The following is a 20,643-nucleotide window of genomic DNA, read 5'->3' on the forward strand; positions in this document are numbered from 1 at the left end:
TACCTTCAAGCAAGATAGGCCACGTGGTGTGGAGCCACCGACGGATGACCTAAAACAGCCTAACGGAGAGGCTTCTAAACAGACAAACAATGTTTGTTCACTCGCACCATAAAAGATATTGGTCACCTATCCGATCATGAATCTGTGTATCAAAGGTCATGGTCCCCGAGAACCCACTGTTTTCCACTCACTGTAATAATGTGTTTTATAATTATATTTTCACTTGGGTTCTGGTACATGGAAGAAGGACATCAGCTAGATATTCTGTTACCCACTGAAATAATCCCCACTGTGTCTCCACCCTTCGTGCATTTGCACGCTCTTCCTCCTCGAGACTCCCAACATAGAAAGGGGTTCCATAAAAGCTACCTCTCCCTCCACAAAAGACAATTTCTCTACAGCTGCCTCCACCTACAAATCTGCTATCTTAAACGCCAAAAAAAAGATTTACAACACAAGAATACTGAACGCGATCTGGCACAAAAGAATTATTCTCTATACTAAGAGAACTTGAATCTCCATTACCTCCCACAGAAGACTGTGCTAAAGACAAGGCATGGTGTTATAACATCCAGCTAGCCCTCTCTAACAAAATCACCCTTCTACAAGCAAGGATTGAAGCCAAAAAAGCTAACCTTGTCGCTAAAGACAACCTCAATAGTAAAAAAGACTTCACCTTGCCCAACTGCCCACCTTTTCACTTCTCCCCAGTCACTGAGGAGGAAGTAATTAAGATAATCGCTAGCCTTAAACCATCTAATTGTAAAGGTGACCTGTACCCTGCCTCCGTCATCAAGGACGGAGCTAAAGACCTAGCTCTTCTCATCACCTCACTGATCAATTCTTCCTTCAAGAATTCAGTGGTCCCTAACAACCTCAAAGAAGCGTGGGTCCCCCCCTTCTCAAAAACCCAATCTAGACCCTAACATCCCCACAAATTATAGACCTATCACAACAGTCCCTATCTCCAAATACAACAACATTTGGAAGTAAATAACCTCCTAGGCTTGTGACAATCCGGCTTTAGACCCAGGCACAACACAGAATACGCCCTCCTGGACCTAAAAATCCAAATGGATGAAGCCAAAGACAAGGGCGATCTCGCCATTTTGCTCCTGTTGGATCTCTCCGCTGCCTTCGACCTGGTTGACCACCATATCCTTACTCAACACCTCTCTTCGGCTGCCGCATTCTCCCAGAATGCCACCAATTGGATTCAGTCATTTCTGTCTGACAGGTCGACTAGGTTCTTCGCCCCGTCAGCGGCTGCTGACCCTATCTCAATCCAATGTGGAGTCCCCCTAGGTTCCTGCATCTCTCCCACACTCTACAACATCTTCACTAAGCTTCTCGTTGACCGTTTTGACGATCTGGGTGTCAGCTACACCAATTAGGCTGACGACACCCAGGTCCTCATCACACTCTCTGGTTGCTATGAAGAAGATCTTGCAAAGTTAAAAGAAATCTACCTAGAACTTCAAGCCTGGATGGCCAAACATAGTCTTTGCCTCAATGACGATAAAACGGAACTGTTTATCTTAGGATCCCAGGCCCGTATCAATAAATTGGACTCCAGGTACCAATCCTTCACCATTGATGGTAACATTATAAAAGTATCCAAAGAGGTCAAAACATTAGGTGTGTATCTCGGCTCCACTCTATCACTGAAAAAACAAATAAACACCACCATCTCATCTACACCTACACCAATAAACTTATCAGTGCCTGCAGACCTTTTTTATCCTCCTCCAGTTTCCTCACATTAGCTAGAGCAGACTCCAGATTCTACAAAATAACACCTTAAGATGCGCTCTTAACCTCCCACGTAAGGCTCACATCTCCATGGCCAGCAAAGAAGCCCACTGGCTCCCCATCCGCAACGGAATTAAGTTAAGAACCCTTGTCATTACACACAAGTGCCTGTCACTGACTGCCCCTCGCTACCTATCTGACACATGTTCTAAACACAGCACTTACAGACCTACCAGAAGTCCCTATCTGCACCAACTAAAGATCCCCAAATTCAATCTAAAAACAGCAGGAGGCTCCAGTTTCCATGTTCTTGGAGCTCAATGCTGGAATACACTCCCTCTCGCTATCAGATAGGAAGCTTCCTTCTGACCATTCAGAGCCATGGTGAATTCCTGGCTCTCTACCTAAAACACTGCCACACATTCACGCATAACCCTGTCTCCACCAATTTCTCCTGAAACGGACAATCATGTAACCTGGTCCTCACGCACTATTGTATTTGCTACTCTCACTGTACCCCTCTTTGTCACATTGAATACATGTACCATGTTTTGCTTTGTGCAACGCTATGTAACTATGTTGTCCACATGATTATGTGCCCAGCTATCTGAGGGTTTCGGTCACGCTCTATAAATAAACTAAACTAAACTAAACTAAACTAAACTAAACTAAACTCATAATAACACTTTTTTAATGATCAAGAATGCAACCCATGCAATTCTGAACAAAACAAATTGCTAGGTGTGTTCACACTAGCCACAACATCGGGAAAAGGGACTGGGCTGGTATATTCCCTTAACTACTGCATGCTATGCCTCACTCAGGGCACTTTTCTTTAGTTATTGGAATGATAGTATTTCTGGGAACTTTGATGAGACTAATCAAAATTAATTTGAAAAGCGAGTCTTAACACATTTGGGATGTTCTCTCTTTGCAAATAGAAGCATGGTCAATGTTGCTTCTATTAGGCCTTCTCTCTAGACCCTTTCAATCATTGATTTCTTTCAAAATGGCTCCCATAGGCAACCGGATGCTTTGCCTCCTTCCTATACTATCAATCATAGCCCCAACTCTGTTCCCCAACTCTGTTCCTTTCTGTATATAAAGAGAAGATTCTCAGCCAATGGGTACATTTGATGGTTGTACTAACAGTGCAAATCTAACCAGTGAGGACAGACCTTTGTCTACTTTTGCATCTGCAAATCCATACTGATTCCATAGGGAATAATCTGAATGCTATCTGCAATGCACAGACATTACAGGTTACATTCAGGATAGGTCTCCCAGAGTGGTGTGGGCTGCATAGAAATCAGGTACTGCTCAGTTTTCCTTATATATTTAACAACCAATTTTCTAAATTGCATATAGAGGACTGATTAGGTCCAAGTGCATATGCAAGCAGCCCACTCCATGCAATTTAGAGACTCTATTAAAATTAACTCAATCAATAACAAAAAGAGAAAAGAAGCAGGGGAAACAAAGGGGCTTGGAAGCTCAATTTAAGACCACATATCCAGCAAAATGCCAGGACATATATGATTGGCAGTATTGGTCAAGATATCTAGACAAAGGATGTTTATATTTTGGCACGTTCTTCTGCTTCTCAATAGACAAATTCTCTAGCTGTGTTGTAACACCCATATCCTTAAGACAAAACACATCTGACGGACAAGTACAATCTTTCTTCTTTCCAGCACCTCTTGTTTCGTACATGTAATTCCTCGACACAGCCACAAAATGTTGCGTGCACTTAAACTTTTCACAAATGTATGTTTCCCTGAGATGTATTGTGATGTGGGATGTTCGCTTACATGAACAACAGACTTTAGGATTAAGTTGATCCAGGTTGTGATCTTTTTCCACATGTGCTTTGACATTGTTCAAATATATACATTTGGCTACTCACTGAGGTTTTACTTCTCCAACATATATTCATGCCCATTGACCTCACAAATGTATTTGATAGTATCCAAGACTCTCAACAGTGAGTGTTGCTGCATACATCTTTTTCTTAGATTTCTCTGTCACAGTTTTTCAATCTTCAGGTGTTTGCCATTGAGACACTATCAATAATATGTCAACTGTTCCTGCCTTTTTAGACACAGTAAATCCCAGAACCTATTATCCAGTGTCTTTACTAGCAGTAAACATAGTTCTTTCTTTGTCTTTCGCAGTGAGCGCCAAAGCAAGGGGATTTTTGGGGGATGTGATCCCAGAGATGAGGTCAGATGGGTTCCACTGGATCCACTCATTTCTCATTTAACTGTACATCATTTTTCTGAATGCCACATTTAGCTTTTACCTCTTAGAAATAGTTCGTCCCATTCCCAGGATGGGTTTTACCAACTTGGACTTGTTGTTACTCGTCCTGCTTGCAAGTGGTTGCAAGGCCATAACAAGTAGTAGCAGAGCGAGCAGGCAAGTTCCCCTTTCTAAACAGAAAATATTCAACCATTCAATGTTCACATTGACACATGACTCTGGTACTGTCTCCAGCAATTTCATCAGTCACACAAAGCTTTGCCTGCAGGTCTACACCCCCTCAACCTTAGTCATAGTTCACCATATCGAATGCTTTCTACACATGAGGTGACAGTCCCATTAGACTTTCAAACACCGAGGCACACAGTATGAATGCCACGAGAACTCTGCTGTTATGTATTCCTTCACCACCGTTCACAAAGCTGTTCTGGTTCTTAAATAGTGACGTTGGCAGTGCTGTCCCTAGTATGTTTGAATTTCCCTTGGCATTGATTATGCCCACATTCAACAGTGAGATTGCTCTGTAACTGGTACAGTCCTCTTCAAGCTAACCTAAATTTTTGACCAAAAATATGTGCAGCACTAAATTTAAAATATATTAACATAATCATAAAACAATACAATGACAAATCTTTATAAAAAGAACAAGTATATATCAGAAAATTCCACAACATCGTGCATAAACTGAAGGTTGTTCAAGTTGACAACCATCAACGTGGTGCCCGAACAGACCCTTGAACTGTTTCTGTTAAAATATGGGCAATGCCACTTCCTCCTCAGATCTAAACATGATTTCAGATAAGAAAAACATGCATTATATCTTCTTTTCACCAAGCCCTGCATGGATATTATTTATTGGATTCCAACCACGGCATGTGGACCAAGCCATTATGCTTGCTGGGCCACTTCATTGAGGATAATTATCGGTGGGACTCCACATCGCCCTGGGCACTATTTCAGTTGCCTAGTTTTTAGGAGCGCCTTGCGTTTGCCTGTTAGCAAATTTGCAAGCACTGCTGTATTTGTGATCCCCCAATCATTTAATAAGGGTAGACCACTTCTGTACCATGGGCATTTTTTGCAGCCTCCAGGACCAACACATTTTTAAGGGCATGGGCCAGATTATGATTGGCAGGTTCATCCATCTGAAGCCTCTGAAAAAAAGTTGAGGAATCTACTCTGGGCTTGAATCATAATACAATCATAATAATCGGGATGCACAGTGCATGCCTAAGAGCGTCGCCCGGGGTCCTTTAGGGTAAGCCCTTCACCTTCCTCACGAAGATATTCTGGTTAATTGCCAGACAGCTGCTGTTCGCAGACCCCCAAATCTCGCTACCACGAAGTACCGAGGCCTTTGTTTTGCTCTCAGGGACCTTGGAGAACAAATCTAATCTTGAGCCCCGCCCGGCAAAGCTTATACAATCATAGAAGTCCCACAAACCCTTGATCTGCGTGCTTTGCAGTCCTGTAAGTGTGTTGATTCTAGCTACAGCTATTTGAAAAATCTAACCCCAAATATTTAAAATTACTAACCGTCTCTAATTGTTTTTTTATTTATGGCCCTGCAGTGTTTACGCACCCTTTTACCTAACACCACAATCTGTGTCTTGGCTGGGTTCAATTTCATCTGGTGGTTGCATACATATTTGTCAGCATAATGGAGGATCTGGTGTAAGGCCCTGGTAGTCAGATCGATTAGGCCCATTTAATCAGCATGAAGCAGAACACTGATTTTGGAGCCATTGACTGATAGAGGAGTAATTCGTCTGAAAGGACATCTAGAATAAAAGTGACCCAAGTGGTAAACCTTGCTTGACGCCCCTGTTGGGAAAATCAGCCATATATATTTGCCAAGGTTTGTGCATCAGACTGCTGCTGCAGTGTCTACATATAGCAGCTGGACTAGTTGTAATAGGCCATACGGGATTCAAATTTTGTCTATCTTTTCTCCGAGAGTCCGACAGTCAACTGAGTCGAACGCCTTGGCTAAATCTAAGTCCTCCCCTAATCCTTGTGTATTTTTCTACTATTATATTTAGCAGGACACACTGGTCCATTGTGGCATAGCCTTTCCTGAAGCCCCCCTGCACATCACAAATAATATTGTTAGCGGTTGCCCATTCCCGTAGCCTTGCCACAAGCCAGTTTGCAAAGATTTTACTTGAGGCATCTACGTGGGATATTGGGTGGTAACAGTGTTGGTCTCTTAATGACCATTTCTTAAAATTTGGGACAATCAGACTTCTTTTCCAAGACTTGGGGCAGATCACAAGCTGCACTTTTGCATTAAAATAGCATTCCAGAACGGAGTGCACCAGTCCGGGAACCATCTGAACGGATCAGGGTATTACCCATCTGGCCATTCTTCAGTAACCTGAGGCAATGTTTTCTATCCTCCTGGCTGAACACACTTCCGGCATGACCAGCCCACTTGGTCAGGATATTAGCATGTGCATCACACACTTTGTCACATAATACTTCCCAAAAGCGATTCAGCCACACCTCAAGTTGGATGGAACAGAGTTTGCCATACTCCTTCTCCGCATGGCCTCTTGCAACCAACAAACAAAATATATTGGTGCTATTTTCTCAGGCTGTCCTATCTCGCAGATCCAATTCTTTCTTTAAGAAGCCCTGTTTCTTCTTTTCGAAAATATTTCTGTACTTATTCTTCAACGCAAATAACTGTTGAGATTTGCGATGCCCCCTTTAGCTTCCATGACTAAGTTCCACTTCGCATGTCTGCGATCTGCGTCAAACCATGGCACATCTTTTTTGCCCGGAGCTTTGGGAGCCCCATTGTTCCTGTGTTTTAAAGGAATTTTGTTCTGAATACTATTCTGCAGCTGTTCACATAATGAGACTGTAGTGGATGGCTCTTTGGTAAAGACAGAGGGCTGATCTGGAGAGATGTGCACATCTCTAAAACATGGCTCTTTCGACAACACCTGACCAAGGACCAATTCCAATGGACACACATGCCGATGCACAGACCTCATCGTAAAGCGCTACCATTAAAAGATGCAAGCCCAAATGCCAGTTACCCAAACTGTGTGCAGTGCTCCGCTACTCTTGTGCTTTAAAGAATATAATACAATTAAATTAAAATAAAATGTTCAATTAATACCAGAAAGTCAGTACATTTTTGGACAGAATATGTGCAACTGGCAGAGCTTTTCAATCACAATGGGCTACTGCAGAAAAACACTTAATAAAACAAGGCAGCAAACTTGAATTTAGGAATTTCCAGTAGGATATTAAGGCATCTAGTTGTAAGATACCTACAGAAGCAGATTGCTCAACAAGCGGGTTGCAGCAGCCTAAGTATTCGCGCTGAAAGCTGCAGAGCACAGAGAAATTAGTTCTTAAATTAGTAGATAACAGGTATAAAAATGAAACAGGAGTGTTAGGGAGAATTCTCAGAAATGTGCTAATTCCCTTCTACCTTAGAGAGCTCCAACTCTTTCTGCTGGACTTTAGGACTTTTAATTTCTCACCTGGAGAGAGTGAGACCTTTTTCCCACTCTCTCATGTATTTTTCTGTGATTTGGTCTCTGTGTTTTTTTTTTTACTTTGGAGTCTAACAAACTCCACAGGCATTACATTGTGACACGCAGGACCTTCGGTGCAGTGACAGAGGGATGGCTCTTAGATTTCCCAAAGGTTTAAATACCTTCTCTTGGTGAAACTACTGTTTCCAAGTGCAGTGAAGTGAAATTGACTTTACTTACATTTCGTAACTTTCTAGACCCAGCACACACTATGTTACCATAGGGTGCTGGGGGGTTACTTAGTATCCCCATTGCCAAGTTTCTTATGTAACATTTTTATGTTACACTTTCGAAAATTAATTGCTGGTGGCAGTGGTTTACTTTTTCCTACCATTGTGTGTTTTTACAGTGGGCTGCATTTGCAGCCGCAGTAAGACACACATGGGTGCCCATTTCGTCAAAGTGGCCCTGGTCTTCTTTTTTGCCATTTCTTTTTGGAAAGGTTCTTCTTGAGATTTACTCTGCATGACGAACCAGGTTTGGTCCCCTTGTTAATTTTGTCTTTGGTGGGCTACAGTGCTGAAACCCGCCTCAGGCTACAGCGCGTCTGCCAGGGGCAGTAAGTGAGGGAGGTAACCGAACCTGCCTGTGCATAATCTCCTTGGTTACAGGAATGCACCCAAAGGTGATTGGCCAGCTGGCTGTCCTTGGAGGACAGCCACCCTGCTGTGTGAGTGACAGCTTTGCTGCAAATGAATGGGAGAAACTGGCATAATAGGCAAGTCTTTTTGCTTGGAAGGCAGAGTCAACCACTGGACGAAGGAATATGAGGAAGAACTTGGAATAGATGCTTGCTGCAACTCCTGGACTGTTGGTGTGCCCGGTGAAGCCTTGATGCATTGATGATGTTCTGAATTTGCCTCGACTAGAGAAGCCCTGCAATGTATGACTTCTCCCCCTGGGTTGGTGGGACCAATCCACGCCAAAGTGAACTCGTCTGGACATCCTCTCGGAGCTGGCTGTATTTCCATTGCTGCTGCAGGAAACAAAGTGCCAGGGAGAGGAACACCAGATCGAGTGAATCGCTTTAAGTTGGACCCGAGCTCCAGGAAGATCCTCCAGACTCCGATGAAGCAGGAGTGACCAAGCCTGAGCCACCTCAACAGAGTGCTGGATCCCAGATGCAAGGAAAGTCCATTAAGGTAGACAAGAACCACAGTGGTGCTGTTCACGATAGCCGCGATGAGCTGAAACCACAAAATGCTGCTGATCTGAAGTTTGCCCATTGCTGCCACCGACCTTCCATTAGTAGTGCCGGAGTCCCCAGACTTCTTCCATCTTGTCCCCATGACTGAGGCCCAGGAACACGGGATGTGCAGACCTACACAGGATCAGAAGCCTGCTGTAAGCAGTTTTTCCTCTAACCAAAGGTACTATAAAACTCAGAGGACTTACCTCTTGTCGTGTAGCCTTGATTGTTCTCAGCTGAGGCATGTCTTGGTTGCCTTTGCAGAGTTGCTTGCAGCTTTGCCCCTCACAAACCTCCCAGCTTGTTGCCCTACAGTGATTTCATGTTCTACAAACATTTCTAAAACACTTTGCAATACTTTCACCTACCTGCAAGAAGTGCTTCAGCTTCCCTAAACTTTTTCTCAACTAATATTGACTGTCCTGGCTCCCTGAAAGCTCTACTTAACTCTGATCTTGTTCTTTATCTTTCCCCCAGGAAAGGGTTAACTTACTTTGCATTGGAGGGTTCTAAAAAGTACTTCCCTGCTGAAGAATATGTGTTAACCATTGTTTTCTCCCTCTGAAACTTTTACTTTCGATCCCTCACTCAGTATTGCCCCAAATGTGCCAGTGACAAATCAATGTCCACAGTGTCCTAGTTAATTAAGTCACCTGAGGGTGGAGGGAGTATATGTGTGCCATCCCCAATGGGTGTCAACTGATTTAGTGAAATTGAGAGTGTGTATTTATTGAAGTATATATTTTGTGTTATATGATTGCTCCATTCTAAATAAGTCTTATTCAATTGACTGTTAAATAAATTAATAAGTGTTTAATCAAGAAACATTGAGTGTAAGTGTTTATTTGAATAACTGTCACTGTGAAATTCAGTGTAACAACCTTACTGCTCACATTGACCCCTCTTGAGATAAGCCTTACTGCTCAGCCACACTACCAACCTGTGCAGTACAGACTTATACCAAAGGTTGGGTTACCTATTGCCAGGAGGAAAGGGTCGGTGCAGTCTCCCACAGGGTACTGCGTACAATCTTGCCTAACAAGGAGAAATGTGCTCAACCTTTTTTGTGCAGGTGAGTAAATGAGCCAATCAATGCAAGGCCGATCTTAAAAGATGACTTGCCGGAAATGTCAATTGCTCAGATTTTATCTCCTTACTCCAAAGACTCAGACTATGTCTCACGCATTCATCCAGTAAGGCCCATGCTGCAAGAGGTAAGGTGCTGGCACTATACAGGAGGAAGGGAATGCTAAGGGCTTGTAATGATCCCCCCCCAGGAGGGCCTTCACTTTAGAAATGGTTTCACGCTGCCTAGTGACCTTCTGATGTAGGGATTGACATACATATTTTAATTGCAAGTGCAAGGAAATAGAGCTGTATTCATGGAGATTTGCATTCATTAATTGTATTTTTACTGATCTCCATTTGCCATATGCTACTCCTCTGATACTATTTTGGAGATTGATATTGCCACTTTCTCTTTCTTCTAAATATACTTCGGCCACCAAAGCACTTATACATTAGATCATTAATTCTACTGACATACTTGATATACAACACAGAATAAACCAGATATACGTTATACAGGCAGAAGGTGAGAAAAGGAAGCACCTAATTTCACCAAATGTTTTAGAGCATTGCATGTCTGACATCTAAGCACAAACCTATACTAGAATAGTTATCTCAACTAATGGAAGCAATTCAACACTGTGCAATGTAACATATATGTATGGAAAGCATTTATATTGAAATGTTAAGATCTCTTATTCTGAGAATATTATGTATTTGTTCAGCACTAAAATGCCATCACTATAGATATGAAGTACGGTAGTTGTCTGGGTTTTCTATGACAATGGGGGATCATGGGCAGCCATTGCCACTCTATCAGTAAGAAACCGAAGCATTCAATAATAATCATGGAAGCAAGAAGAGCCATTTTTTGTAAGCATTAGCATTATTTGAAGGATAGCATCTGTGTTTGGTTGGGGATGTATATGATGTTGAGATTAATGCATTCAAGTTATCAAGTTATCAGAAAAAAGTGGACTTTCAGAGTGACAATTACTAGGAGAAATGTGTGAATCTGTTAAATTTGGGTACAGTGTATGTGTTTAAATAGAATGCTAAAATATTGGGTGATATATAATGTAATGTAACGTAACATGGTCTTGTGGAGTGTCCTTCTGCCACTTTTGTTGGCATTGCCATGGATGCTTATCATGAAAAAGTGAGGTCATTAGTGGGCTAGTGGCAAATTCAGATGCAAAATTGGTGGTGTTGATGGATGCAGGCTGGAAGTACTTGGTTCATGTATGCCGATCTGACTTCTATGGGTTTGCCAGAAACCCTTGGAAGTGGGTTATCTGAGGGGAGAGACCAAGACCTGGTAGACTTAGGTGTTTTTGGTTAGCCACTGATGTTGGGGAGTGTGATACGGCTAAAGTGTAGAGCTTAGTAATGGCTTGATTTGTGTTGCATGTTGTGTAAATAAGAAGGAGATATTAGTGGAGTGTCAGTCAGGGGAACATGGGAGTCGAGGTTTCAAGGTAAAACAACTTGTATGTCTCAAGTCTTACCCCTTGTATTTTGCAGACAGATAATTTCTCTCTCTCTCTTTCTCTCTCTCTCTCTCTCTCTCTCTCTCTCTCTCTCTCTCTCTCTCTCTCTATTTCTCTCTCTCTCTCTCTTTGTCTTTCTCTAACTCTCTCTCACATGCTATCTCCCTCTCTCATGCAAGCTCTCTCTCTGTCTTCCCTTCCCTTTTCCTCTCTCTCTTTCTCTCTGTCTGTCTGAATTGGCATTGGAGAGAAAGAGATCAGTCTACAATTACACTCATTAGTATAACCTACATACTGAAGTTTATGGGAGGAATTCCATTTTGGCTCAGATAAAGAGATGCTTGAAATTTGAGGATGGCAGGCTCCAATTCCACCTTCCTTGGTACGTAGGTAGGCAGAGGTGCCCCACACTAACATGCTCAGGTGCTCTGCTAAATTGCCTGATGAAATGTTTTCCTATCAGGACAATACCCATCAGAGGCAGCAAAAAACATTTCTCAGGCATTCATCATGAGATCACAGCAGTATCTAGAATCCCTGCTTGTTTCTCACAGAGTTCCACCATGGTGTCTGCCACATGCCTCAGAGTACTCTCACATAATGCACAAGCCAGATATCAAAACAGAGTCCTCTATGCCCCCACAAGCATTGTCAGTAGCACCAAAACTGTGTTTTCAGAATTATGCCTCACAGGGATTTGTTCATGTCGAAATGCCAGCAGATTGGAAGTGGAGCCAAGTATCCTGCCATAGCTCAGAATACTGTGGAGGACCTGTGGACGATCCCTGAAGAGGCCTGACAAGCAAATCTGGCTGGAGTCAGGGTGGAGCCCTGTCTGGTAACTGATCTCTGTAGACTCATGTCAGTGCTTCAACCTTCTGGACTGGTAGGAAAAACTGGTCCCAGCATCTTCTGGTACCTAAGCAAGTAGGAGTGCTCGGAAGTGTCCCTAAACCACCCAGTGAACTGACTAGCTCCATATTGGGCTACCGAGACAGAAGCACCTCTGTTCCAAGTTTTGCTCCAGAGGTCTTCGGCTTGTGTGGCAATAGACCCTCCTGCTCCCTGACATTGATGGGTCCTGTGATAGGAGGCTTTCTTCAGCCACGACATTTGTGATACCTTGTATTGCTGAGTAATGGTGGCTGTCCCTGTAAGCTGCTTTCCTGCCTCTGGTTGAGTGACCTTAGGAGTGCTGCAGTGGTAGTTATTGCATTATTCATTGATTAGGGGTTGCACAGAGCTTCCATCCCCAACCAAAACTCTTCTTGCACCCACCCTCTTGGGCATCAATGACTGGAAACAAAGGCAGGAAAACCTATATCAGAGGACCCTCTGCTGGCACTCCAAGTCTGATGAGAAACCAGAGTTCAGTTGGTAAATTGCAACCATACTTACCTGCCCCCCTATGTCGACCCGTGAAAAGTTTGTCTAACTTTTGAAACTTTTATACCTGTTTGGCTTTGGCACAACTTGTTGTTAAAAGCCCTCCTAAACCTGGCAACTGTTATATTCACTAGAATTGTACCTCATCTGACTTTTGGATCAATCTTCAAGTCCCCAGGATCCCTATCCTAATTTCTTTCCCAACTCCTAAACTACTCGAAAATATTGTGAACTTTTGGGAGCAAGGCCCTATATAACTTAGGGTTGGCCCTCTAAAGTTAGGACTGTAAATCCTGTGAACAGTTGGCGCTAACCTCATCACGTACCTTCCTTTACAGGTATTGGGGATTGTTTTATTTTTCACCTACAGTGACTGTATATATAGTTTATAGTACTTATACTTGTGTGATATAATTACTTGCAAATAGTCATTTAATTTTTCATTTGATTTCTGGGCCTATAATAAATGTGTTATTTTTAAAACAAACTAAATGTCTAAATGTAATCCTTGGGGTTTCACAGTGTGGACTCATTGTGCACCCCTGACTCCGCTCCGTTATCCTGGGACTTAGCCGTGGCCTCTCTCCCTGTTACTTTGATTGGTTTGGCTAAACTCCCAGAAGCTGCTCCCTGTTCACAATAATATGTATGCCCTGCTAAACATCTGTCCTTCAGACCAGAATTTAGAAATCTATTCTAACACCCAAGCACACTTTTTTGCCTGAGATACTAAGAAATATGTGTACACGCAAGTAATGTCAAAGCCCATATTAGCCATTAACCATGATAAATACATTTTCAGACATGATTTTCATCATTATTACAGTATCAATGATGCATTCAATTGATACACAGAAAACTATTCATTTTGGTCTTGTGAACTAAAATGCCAGTGCTCCTTTCTCAAATGGCCTACAGCATGTATTTACGGTATGTATGGCTTGTGTTCAAATACTTATATCATTGACCTGAACGGAATAATGACCAGCATGCCTAAAAGAAAAAAGAAACAATAAAAATTAAGTGGACATTATTATTATTATTATTATTATTATTATTATTATTATTATTATTATTATTATTGATAATGTATATTATTATTAGGGTCTTTATTGGGTGCAGACCTAGCTTTGGGAAGCAATGGTTATTGAGTGCAGAACTAGTTTCAAAAGCAACTGAGCACTTTTCAATCATAAGGTGAAGAAAACGGTGAGTGAAATAGAGAAACAAGAGAATGGGGAGCCAACAGTGAGGCCAGGGGGAGGCGGGAAATGAAGTAGCAACAGATCTACAAGCAACCAGGAGACAAAACAGTAGAGAACAGATCACCCAGTCTCAGGTAGGGTTAAGAGTGAAGGGTGTTTTGACCTAGTTGTTAGGGAGGATACATTCCTTGAAGATTAGGGTCTTGTGTTCCTTCCGGAGCTGAAGAGGTGAGGGGTCATTAAATGAAGAGGTGAGGGGTCAAGTCTGATGTTGATGAGGAGGAGGTCTCCAGAGTCGTGGGGTGTAGACAGAGAATGTAGGTATTCTGGTTATTTTCCTTCTGGTGGATCATAGGCCTCTGGAGATACACAGTTTCTCAGTGAGGTACCTTGGGGACTTCCATGTAACAGCCTTGTAGATGATTGTGCAAGACTTGAAGATGATATGGATTGCAAAGGCAGCCATTGTAGTTTGATGATAGTTGGGGAGATGTGGTCAACTTTGCAAATTCCTTTGATTAGTCACTCTGCAGCATGCAGAGCACATCTCAGTGGTGTCAGGGGACTCACTGGAAGGTCTTTGCCACCCTCCAGAATGGGAGGGGAAGAAGTCTTGGACAGTAGATCTGAAGTGTGTTTCTGGGCTGAAGGGACTCATTTTGCACAGTAGAGAAAGCTAGTACCAAGTCGTGTGTGTCTTCCTTGCTATGTGCTGTTTGAAGGAGAGGTGTCTGTCGATGTTGAACCCAAGTGACATGGCACAAGTGTCGAGCTGGGGTGTGAAGTCCATTAAGTGCTTAGTGCAGAGCTAGGTCTGGATGTCAAATTGTGTTCAGTGTTGTTGGTCAGCAGTCAGAATGAAAACCAGTTACAGAAGTTGGCTATCCAAGATTACTTATTTTTGGATTAGAAAATTTGATCCAGATACTTTTCTATCATTGATATTCCCCTGCTGACTCCTGCTTGGAGATGAGTTATACATTACCTTTTTCACACCATAACTCCAAACGAGTTAAGAGGAACTTAAAACATATTTTGCCTATAACATTCAATTGAGATATCTACTGATAGCTTGATGGATCTGATTCTTAATGATATTTAGAATCTCTGCCCCTCTACAGCGAAAAGGGGTATTGTAGCTTAAATTGCAAAAAGTAAAGAGTTTACTTGCGATCAGTGCCCAGAGCCCTGGATCACTCAGAAATAGACCAGAAGAATATAATTCAGCCAATGGACTGTATGTGGTTTTTGGCTCTGAATCACTAATAGACCTATGAAATAGTAAAGTTGAGTATTTAGAAAGTTGAATGTGAATAAAAAATGCCCTTCCTACTGGTCAGAATGCATCAAATGTCAGCCATTCTTCTTCGTAGCTCTAAAGGCTAATAACGTGGGAAAACCAATCCATACCTATATATATTGTAGTCATGTGGGTTAATATTTATCTCCCCTCTAGCAATCACAATATGCCAGAATGCTGTTGAATATCCAGCTGCCATTGCAGGTATCCGTAGAAATAACCAAATGCAAAAATAATGAAGGAAAAATGGCCCAGTTTTTTGGCAGAATGTTTTCAAAATGTTTATACTTTTATTTATAAAAAAATAGGTGGGGGTGGGGTAAGGATAGAAGTTAAGGTGGGGGAAGGGGGTGGCTGTGGAGGGTCTCCCCCTGCATTATTAAAAGTAAAAAAGTGCAAACACACAAAATACATTTTCATTTTTTGGCCCAGAAGAATTCAGTAATTTCTCATTTGTTATTTTATTTTCACTTATTACATGGACAACCACCATTGCATTCACAAGGGAAGCCCAATTCCTATTAATATCTGGTGATATTACTCAAGTCCTTATGCGTTAACCTGGTGAACCTTACTGGCATAGTGTCATCAGCAGAAGATCGTTTAAGAGCCCAGATGAGCACTGTACTAGCAAATCTGCACTGGACATCAAAACGGACTGCTTTCACCAAAATCTGTGTTCTTATTTTATGTCCTTGTTTAGTCAAAAAACGGGTTACCACCACCTTGGCTATATCAAGTAATTTTATTGGGTGCCACCTCAGCTACTGGTGCTTCCAAAATTCAAGTCAGCAGTGGAAGGAATGTTGACATATTTGCAAAAGTATCATTGGTAGATCCAGGATTTCCCATTCAAACATACGCTTATTAGACATAGCTTAAATATTAGTCTACATAGAATCATCCCTGCAGTGTGATGCCCCTTAATGATGGCGTCATGATCACTTTCTAATCTTTGCTTTATCTTAGCCTGACAGATGATCTTTTATGATGTAATAAATACATTAACTCTATTTATTACCCTAAAGGTCATGTTGAATGTTTGATCTACATTTGCACATCCAGTAACAGTCCTATGTTCTAAATTATACATAGAATGTGCTACTTTAAAGACACCTACCTGCCTCTATGACAGATGTTTAGCCAGACATAGCGGGATACGTCAAGCCTTGTTTCCATTTTCTTTAAAGGGCTCAATTGGTCCACATTGTGCTTTCAGGTAACCCTTCACCATTATATGTGCAGTATTGGCACACAAATCTAGAGAGACCTGAGCACACAAAATGCTCTAGAATGCCTTCACCAATGTGGACACCGGTCTCAAGTACACACCATTTTTTTCCATCTACCATAATGAGAACCCCTCAGTGTGGAAACATGATAACTGTCTGTTGCAGATGAGTAATGGACCTTTCATAATGTTACTCTCCTGTGCATTGCATAGGAGTGAGGCAGAATCTCAAATGCTAATCTCTATATCAGGGGGTGGTAAACTCCCAAGTGTCTATAGCCAATTGACCTTCTTCGAGGAATTTGCAAACTTACACCATCCCAATCGAGTCAAAGCTAGCCTCTATGTTGGTTGGGAGATGTCTAACCAATTCAGAGTCAGGCATTATAACTAATGGACAACACTGTGTGTGTCTTTACCAGTGCAAGCATGTTCATAAGGTAATCCCATTCCCATTCAACTATTTATCAAGTTCTTTCATTTTCCTCTGTCAAAGCTAACTTTCCTCATTTTTGACCCCATTCCTAATAATGGATCTGGAATGTTCACATTTTGCTGATAATTGTATGCCCTTTTGTTGAGTATTCCTTAGTTTATGTGTTGTGATAACTGCAACTGCAGAACCCTTTCTTACAAGGATATTAGCAATATTAACAGACTTACCAGAACAATTGTTGATGTAATTTTATCATAATGATTTTGGAGGTTCCTTACTAGAGTTCATGTACTTAAGGTTAGCTTACCCCTTACCCCATACTCCACCAATGGAATGGTTGGCTCTTCTGGTGGCTTTGGGATATCTGCCATCAGACAATGGTAGCTGTTCCTATTCTCATCCTGATTTAATAATAATTCAACACAAGTTGTCTGGTCATAATTGAACAAATCTTATGGCTCAGTGGCTCGGCCACTAGGTAAAGCTTGGACAATTAAAGGTTAAAGTTCCTACAGGCTGTAGAGCCCTTCTGAGCTTGCTATCATTGTTAACCACTGCCCTATGCTTTCATATATCATCCCTTTGCATGACCTCATCCAAATCATTACCTTCAAACTCAAACCATCCACTGATCTCCTCCTCCTCGGCGATGTCAACCTGGGGTTCAATGACCCGACTGACACTTAAGCTGCCTCCCTCTCCACCACACTAGAAGCCATAGGCTGCACCCAACATATTACACAACCTATGCACGTCTTATCCGCACCCTTGACAGGATTGTAGGCCACAACTGTGACATCAATATCCTCTGCGTCAGCCCCTGCTTATGGTTCGACCACCATACATTACCTGTTCCCTACCTGCCCCTGCAGCTCCCACCAAGCCAGCACCTGGTGATGCCACTATCCTGGCCTGCAGTTTGTGGAACCTCACACCGGACCATCTGGCCCCGTTTTCAACCAACCAAACCCCCATGTTCTACACTACCACCTTAGTTGAGCACAATAACGCCTTGTTACACTTAGTAGTCAACCAACTAGCTTGCTCAAACCTATTTTTTCTTTTTTAAATCTGCAAACCTAAACTCATGGTTCACCCCTGGCATCTGCGCTATTGGAACTACCAAAAGAGCAGCAGAAGCTGCATGGCCGAAATAACCCACCACCAGCACCAAGATTTCCCTTCAGTACAAACAAGCTATCCTAACTTTCAAAGCGACAACCTACGAGAGAATCTCTAAAGCACTTTCAAGTTCCTGTGAGCTCTTCTACATCCTTAAGGAACTAGAAACCCCCATCTCTTCTCCCCTTGCCTTCACCAAAGATGACACATGGTGCAACAGCATCTAAGATGCACTCATGAGAAAAATAAGCCAACTACAAGGGAAAATAAAAATCAAACAAAACAACCTCACCACCCCTGCACCTTCCTGCCATTCCCTATCCCTACCTGCCATTCCCCCTTTCAAGTTCCAGCCTATCAATTCCATCTTCCTAGCCAACATCATCAAAGGCCTAAGCCATCACACTTCAAGTGAGACTCCTGCTCCACCTTGTTAGTCAAAGACTGCCCAGAACCCCTGCTACCCATCATTGCTGCCATCATCAACACCTCCTTCCCTTCTGGACTAGCTTAAAAAATCCTGGGTAGCCCCACCGCTAAAAAACCTACACTTGACCCCAGCATCCTCATCAACCTTAAAATCATGGGCAGCGTTGCCTATCTGCAAATCCAGGCATTCCTAGAATGCCACCACATTTTAGGGACCCGCCAATCAGGCTTTCACCCCAAACATGACACAGAAACAGTCCACTTTCACCTCAAAAACCAACTTGACATTGCCAACAACCAAAGCTCACTATCAATCCTCCTGCTGCTTAACCTCTCCACTGCCTTCGATCTCGTTGATCGCAAGCTTCTCTGCCAAGCACTATCTACCTCAGTCCATTTCTCATCGGATGCAACTAAATGGATAGCCTCCTTCCTGGCCAATAGATCCTCCAGGGTCTCTGCGGTAGAAACTTCTGCCACCCCTATCCCTACCTTTTGTAGTGTTCTTCAAGGTTCCTGAGTTTCTCCTATTCTATGCAATGTGTACACCAAACCCCTCTTTGAACCACTTAGACGCCCTGGCCATTTCATATACCAACTACGCTGACAACACACACATAGTCATACCCCATTCTGGTGACTACCTCTCTGACTCACGTTGTATCAACATTATCTATGAAACTGTCCAATCATGGATGGCTGCACATAGCCTTTGCCTTAGCGTTGAGAAAACTGAGCTCCTAAATACTGGCCTACTGTCCCGCCTGTCCAGATTGGATGACTCATACAAATCCTTCACCATCGACAGACACAAGATAGAAGTAGCCCCCTATGTCAGGGTGTTTACCTTGATTCCGCCCTCATAAAGACCCATCAAGTCACCCACATTGCCTCCTCACCAGGCTATGCCACAAAACTTATGAATGCAAGCTAACGCTTTCTCTCCTCAGAGAACGTATCAAAATTGTAAGGGCCCTAATAGGCTCTAAATTGGATTGCTACAACTCCCTACTCTGTGGGAACTCTGACAAAAACGTGCACAAACTACAAAGAACTCAAAACAATGCTCTCCAATCAGCTCACAACATTGGAAGACCCAATCACATCTCAGAGGCCAGGAAAGCTGTCCACTGGCTGCCCGTAAAAGACAAACTCAAGTTCAAGACACTCTCACTCACCTACAAATGTATCACCAATGAGACACCACAATACCTCACTGAGACAATTAAAAAACATTCCTCTACCAGGCATATCATATCAGCCTACAAACATTGCCTTATGACACCAGGATTCAACTGGAAAGGAGCAGGTGGGCAAGCTTCATAACCTGTGCACCGACCCTCTGGAATGAGCTCCTGCCACATCTTTCAAATGAACCATCATACTACACCTTCAGGAAACATCTAAAGACATTCCTCTTCAACTAATCCTATCATCCCCCTTGTACCTTTCTGTAACCAGTGCCTAAATGCCTCTGGGCTATGTGCGCTGTTAGGGAGAATTCTCATAAATGTGCTAATTTCCTTACCTTTTGAGACCCCCAGCAACTTTGCCGGATTTCTAGGACTATAATCTTTTCCTGGAAAGAGTGTGAGCCTTTTTTCCCACTCTTTCATGCATTTTGATGTGTGTTTTACATTTGTGTTCTTTGGTTATGGAGTTTTAGACAACTCCATAGGCATCATCTTTTTCTTGTGTGTCACACAGCACCCTCAGTGCAGTGGCAGAGGGATGTCTTTCAGACCTCCCAAGGGTTAAATACCTTATCTGGGACTGACTACTCTCTCCCAGTGAATGTAAAGTTAAATTGACTAGTCTTTTTAAATTGCTAGACCCAGCACACACTGCCTTACAGCAGAGTGCTGGAGGGAATACCTAGCATTCCCTATGCCTAGAAAACTCATGTAGCCCTCAAAAGCTACCCTTTCCTGTCAGAATCGCTGGTGGCAGTGGTATTACCATAATTTCCCCGACCGCGACCCGTTTAACTGCTCCGGTAGCTGAAATCCACAGAGGCCATGTTTTTCAAGATGCAGTCTGAGCACCCTCTGTAAATACAGGTTCCAATCGACTTTTTTTGACATTTTATTTTGGAAAGGTTCTTCTAGTGTTTGTCTCTGTGTGCCAAACCAGGTTTGGTCCCTTTGTTTGTTTGACTTTGGAGGGCTTCTGTAATGAAGCCCCCCTCTGGCGCCTGAGTGTCTGGGGTGGACAGGATG

This window comes from Ambystoma mexicanum, chromosome 7q (assembly GCF_040938575.1).
Source record: "Ambystoma mexicanum isolate Mex_15411 chromosome 7q, UKY_AmexF1_1, whole genome shotgun sequence".
In the NCBI taxonomy this organism is placed as follows: domain Eukaryota; kingdom Metazoa; phylum Chordata; class Amphibia; order Caudata; family Ambystomatidae; genus Ambystoma; species Ambystoma mexicanum.